Consider the following 6,671-nt stretch of genomic DNA (forward strand, 5'->3'; position numbering starts at 1 on the left):
CCCCCCTGGATTTCTACATTTATTTATCAAAAATATCATTGCACTTGATAATACACATTATAGGTCTTGAAAACTTTATTGTGGCTTAATGGACTTGCTGCAGGATGGAAGTCTGTGAAAGCTTATGCTAGACTTGTAAATACGCCAACAAATGTTACTATCCTGCCACCACCTCCCTCCAGAAAAATACCAACCCTGATTTCCATGCTGGATGGAACTGAAGAACTGCATTGCAAAATTAGGAGAAGTGCGAATTTGAAAGGTGACCTGCATTTTCGATTGCTTGTTTCAAAAAATGCAAGTTAGGTAGGTCTGTCTTTAAGGGCAGACAGAATTGGGGACTTCCGGAGGTGGCGCCAACGGCAATGGCGGTCTCCTTCTAGCTCGGAGGGAGAAGCTCCGCGGAAATCGGGTCTGTCCGCTACGGCGAAGCGGAGACCCTTGTGAAAATCACAGGCAGGAGAAGCCTGTGACCGTGGGACTCGCCGGGCACCTGCAGCGCCCCCCGGATTAGCGAAGGAACCCCGTAAGGGGCTCCGGAGCGCAACGGGAGTTTGGCGCGGTGCTGAGAGTCGATCACTTTTTCCGTGGGGTGAAGCCGCACAGCTGTTGCCGGAGAGCGCTGACCTTTTTCCTGTGACAATTCGGCTGCTAAACAACTACCCGTGAGTAGGTGAAGTTTAAGAATTGGGACTTAAAGGAGAAAAAAAGGATTAATTCGGCACTGAAGCGGGAAGGTGTAAACAGGAAGTCCGCCTTTCCGTTTTCTGTACACAGTTCAAAGCAAAGACTCTTTAAGCTAAAGACCTAGAGAGCGGTGTTTTAAAAGCTCCAAATCCGAACCTCAAAGTAAAAGAACTCCCCCCCCCCCAGGCTATTGGAGGGGGGGAGAGGGAAAAGTGACTTTTTTACTTCTGGAAAAAATAGAGACAATTATCTAACTCCTGGGAACGGACTGCCAGGTTCACTAGAATTGTTGCACTGAGAGTCGCACTATTTATAGACAATGTAACTTTTTAATGGTTAACTCTGCAAAGGAGATACTTGTTGAAGGTCTTCTCTGGACTTGAAACTGTTGCTTGTTCTCTTCAGGGGGACTTAGGAAAGTTGGAAAAGATTCTTTATTGTAACTTTAATGACTGCTACAGTGTCCCCCTAGAGGAACATTGAAACTGCACACCCAGCTGGGGGATTTTTCCATTCTTGACTCTGGGGATTTTCCACGGTAAGACTTGACCGTGGGATCGACCTTGATTCATAGACAAAAGTGTGATGACTGATAGGACAACAAGATCGGGCAAGGCTAGAGTGCAGCAGCCCAGCACAGTTTCCCAGCAATGTAGATCATCTGTTCCCAGCCCTCCTGTGACACAGGGGGAAGATTTTGCACAAGCTGGGTCAAAAGGAATGGCTTCAGAAGGGGATTTTACTTCTGTGTTAAATAAAATTTATGAAAAATTGGAAGGCTTAAGCAAACAAGTTACGGAACAATCAACTAAAATAGACAGGAATACTGCCAGCATTAATAATTTGGGACAGAAGGTGAATTCCAATACAGAATCTATTGAAAAATTGCTGGAAGAATCTGCGTCTAATCGAAAAATAGCTGAGGAAGCAAAAGAAAAAGCAGTGGCTGTAGAGGAAGAAAAAAAACCTATGCGCAAGCAGATTGGGGACCATCAGTCACTTCTGTCTATGATTGAACTGAGGGAGAAACAGACCAATCTGAGGATCAGGGCAGTACCGGAATTTGAAAAAGATAACCTAAGTGACTACCTTACACAGGAATTTGGAAAATTTTGGAATTTGGAGGTGGAGACTTTAAGATAGTAAGTGCGTTCAGACTTGGAAGAGGAGGGAGAAAAAACAGGCTGAGAGACTGTTTGGTTACCCTCCGAACGAAAGGAGAGAGAGATAAAATACTGAGTGCACACTTCCAGAAGACTTTGGAGATCAACGATTCGAGAGTGGAGATTTTTAAGGATATTCCGAAACATCTATTGGATCTTAGAACCAACTACGGAGATCTGGTGGCCCTACTGAGAAGAAACAGAATTGTTTTTAGGTGGGAATTCCCCCAGGGGCTATCTTTTACCTTTAAAGGGAAAAAGTTCAAACTAAGATCAGTGGAAGATAAGGGAAAATTTTTGGTAGATCACGAAGAAGACCTGCAAAAAGAAGTTCTAGAAGAGCTAAGAGCTTAAAGATCAGGAGTACTAGACATAGTACCACCACCTTTGGGACTGGACAAACTAAAAAAAGTGATACCACCGTCAGAACAAGAAGAACTTTTGGGAGCAGTTGGAGGAGAATAGAATAACCACACCATGTCTCTGCAATTATTAAGTTGGAACATTCATGGATTTAACTCCCCGGAGAAGAGGAAGAAAGTCTTTCATTTATTGAAAAAGGAACAATTGGACTTAATTTGTTTACAGGAAACACATGTGATAAGGCTTCACAGGAAAGTACTGATTAATAAAAGATTGGGTCAAGAGTTTATTTCATCGGACAAGGTTAAAAAGAGAGGAGTTGTTATTTATGCCAAAGAGAGCCTATCACTGAAATTTGTTTTTAAAGATGAACAAGGAAGATTTGTAGCAATTGAGATTCAATCACAAGGAGAAAAATTTCTGATTGTAGGAGTTTATGCACCAAATGAGGGGAAATCTGAATTCTTCAAGAAATTGCATGTGACATTGCTTGACTATATGGACTACAACATTATTATGATGGGAGATATGAATGGAGTGGTATCTACAAATATGGACAAGTCGCAGAGACAGGTTGTAACCAAAGATGGCAGACTACCAAAAACTTTTTTTGAATTGACTGACAATATGGACTTGATTGACATCTCGAGAACTAAGAACCCCCTTGGAAGAGAGGGAACATTCTTCTCTGAAGCCAAAATGACATGGACAACAATTGACCAAATATGGATAACTAGAGGACTGGCACCTAAGACTCGAAAAGTGGAAATTTGCCCAAAAACTTGCTCCGACCATAATGCGGTGAAGATGGAGATGAAACTAACACCAATCAGTTCCTTCAGATGGAGGATGAATGACACCTTATTTAGAGATCAAGAGGTTACCAAGAAGGCCCAAAAAATCTTGAGAGATTATTTTGAGATAAATTTGAATACCACGGTTGAAAAAAGAGTAATCTGGGTATCAGAATGGGTGCTTTGTTGTATTTTTGTTTTACGTACAGAGCCTGGTGAGAAAAGCAGGAAAAGAGAAGCAATAGATGAGCTTTTGTCTGCTTACGCACCATGCATTTAAAGCACAAACCTATATAAAAATAAACACCTGGGAAGTGTAGTTTGAGGCTGCTGAAAATTGTAGATCTTTGAGGGGTAAACTACAGTTTCCAGGATTCTTTGGGGAGGGTGATGTTATGACATTTGCTCATGTTCAACGTTGCGCTATGGTGAATTTTCCATCAGTGCAAGGTTTCTCCCTGTGCAATTGAATGTTACCTCCCTCTTTGCCCCCTGCATGCCCACTAAATCTGCTCTGGGGGTTCGCCAAACACACTGGAACAATTTGGGAGATGGTGCAGGGCACAAGGTGGCAGAAGTGTTGGGAGAAAGGTGGCAGATAACTGGTTTCTGATATGCACAAAAATAATGTGATACCATTGTGGTGAACAACATGAAGACTAGCCTCAAGAAAGGATGTCCAGTTCCACTCATCAATGTTCAAATGAATACAGGGAAAAATACAAGGATAAGTAACTTAACACTGTAGTCACAACAAACGGAATTTAATTTTCCCATTTTGTCAGGGTATTCATATTTGGAAGTTTCTTTCCAAAACATTAAAAAGATATATCCAGTCTCAACAAATTTGCCCTCTATACAGCTGTCATAACTGACATTCCGTGCTCTGGACCAAGAAGAATGTTTGCTTTCCAAACAAAGTGGGTGAACTTCAACTTAAATCAGGTCACTTTGCTAAATCCACAGTAAATTCAATATTCATGCATAAGAACCTTCTTGCTCTACACAGTTTTGAAATAGTGAACATGTTGATTCAGTGCCCTTTCCAAGTTTCTTCACAGAGGGGATATTGTGTGCTGTGTGTGTGTGTATATATATATATATATATATATATATATATATATGATCGGTTGTGCATGAATAGTTCAAGTCTAGCATGTAGAAAACCTGTAGGAAAAGCTAGAATAGGGATTCAATGTAAATTATACACATTTAAACATTTAAAACAAAAGAAACCCCTCTCTTAGTACCATGTCAACGTTTTGACCTAGCTGTTGATATAACCAAATCCTGAAGCAAAATTGAGATTAGGCTGTTCATGGTAGGATTAATTGTACTATAATCATGTGGCATTATATTGCTTGCTGAATATGGCCATAAATATTTTTCAAATCACAGAAGCATCCTACAAGGTCTATTGAGATGAGGTCTTAGTTAACATCACCTAACCTTTTGGTTTGCCTTTCTGGCCTTTGCTGATTTGCTCAGCTGGTGTGATGTGTTTAGAAACATTACTTTTCTTCTTACTGGAAATATCTACATGATTAATTTGAAGCTGTGTGAAATCTTTGCTTTACGCTTCATAATCAGGCTTGCTAGTGATGTACCTGAGACACTTTGGAAATTCTACCACATTGAACAGTTGTGAAAGTTATTTATACTGTATAGTTCACATTTCCTAAAGGAGAGGAATTTCTGGAGCATAACACAACTTTTTTACCCTACATGCCAGTTTTAATAGGAAAGCAGAATTACTTTATTACCTTATTCCAACAAATACTAAAAAGCTCACACCATAGAAACCCACAGTGCAAACACCCACATAAATACTGATTTTTAAGTACACACCAAGCCAGAATGAATTGTGATCTTACTAACCTCCATGTCCCTGGAGATACCAGTCACTGAGAGTTCATGATTATAAGAATCTAATGCTCAGCTTTAATCAGTTTATAAACTTTGGACCCCCAAAATGGAAACCATTTAAATTAGCTTATTTTTGCAGAACAGGAAGACAAATACAGATTAGAAATGTTAAATCTGCAACACATGCTTGTTGTGGAAAACCCCAAGAAGTGTGATTTTTAAAAAACTTTGTACAGGAGGCTAGGTTCTACACACCCTCCTTCTTCCAGACAAGCAGTATTCACTATCAGTTAAATGACATATTCCAGCCAGGCAAAAATATTTGGAATGCAAAGCAGAGCTAGTGAAGGATGTGACCTGGAGAGAGAGGATGCGGACTGTGACATTTCAAACCAGTGTCCACATTTTTCAGGTTTTCCCCTGTGTGCAGACTAACACCTTGTGATTATTCTCTTATATATGCACCCCCTATTGGGTCAATAGGCTACATGGCAGTATAAGCTCACACAGTGCTCTCCTATGATCATGTCCCACCCACAAGGTTGGTAGTGGCCCCACACATTAGTAATATATTTACAGGAGGGCCATCTCAACCACCAAGGCTTGTTTACTACATTAAAAAAGAAATACTTAAAACACATTCTGATTTAATCATTTTGCTTTGAGTTTGTGGGGAGCTACTTTCAGTTTTCTTCATTTTTATAGTTCCATCTTTTTTATATAATAGCAATGTGTGTGAACGAAGCCCTGTTTTATTGAGTGCAACATTTTCGAAGGAAAAAGCACAGCATCTTAAATGCCACTTTATGATCATTTCAAACTTTACACATTATAACAAAGCAAAAGTCCATTTTCACTGATCCTCCTCCTGAGGGAAGCTGGAAGATAAGGGGCGGAGAGCACGGTGAAGTAAGGATCGATTTCACCACAAAAACTTCAGAAGTGTAGAAATTCTGCATTACAAGGCAAATATTAATAATGTCATCCACTACTCTCAAGAAAGGCTGTTATTCCACCAAATAGAATACTCCCATACTCAATGTCAAGTTATTCAAAAAAATAGAAGGTTGATGCTTTATTCAGTAGTTAACATTGAGAAAAAGCATTTCACATTATGTTTATATCTTCAACTGATGCAGCCAAGATCCTTCAGGTCATCTAAAAACGCTCATTGGAAAATGCTGATTGGTTTAAGTGCCAATGAGTTGCAGTCTGCAAATTTGGGTGGAGGCCTTCGCAAATGTTTGGTGACAATTGCAAACGACAGCCAGGCAAATAGGAATGATACAGTAGCCCACCGCTTTGGGATCAGCTCTTGTACAGGCATAAAGGAACAAGAACATTTGTAAATAAGGGATTAAAAAGATAATAGCCAAAGGGTACGGACAGCAGGCGTGTTTTTAAGCAGCGCGTTCAGGTAGTTTATCCTCTCAGTTTTTCAAAGTCCAACACAGGTGCCAACTTGGACAAAGAGCTCCATTTAGAAGCCTTGTTAATAATATAGGGTTGTGTCCAATGTTAATCTTACTCGGAGTAGACCAATTGAAAATAATTAATTAAATGAAATAAAATAACATAACATAATGGAGATAAAGCTTTTTGTCCCCCTCAGTCCTGTTCGGCGCCCTTCCCCCCCCCCCCAAAGGAAATAAAAAGAGAGGGCAGGAACCTCTCCAGATATAGCGGGTATCAGAACAGCCAGCGGGGGGCGCGGAAAGATGAGAGCGCATGCGCGCCCTTCTATCGCCACCCCTCAGCCCGTTGTTGTGAGGCGCCGGAGAAAGAACGGTTGCCGAGA

This window comes from Podarcis filfolensis (assembly GCF_964270895.1).
Source record: "Podarcis filfolensis genome assembly, chromosome: Z".
NCBI lineage: Eukaryota > Metazoa > Chordata > Lepidosauria > Squamata > Lacertidae > Podarcis > Podarcis filfolensis.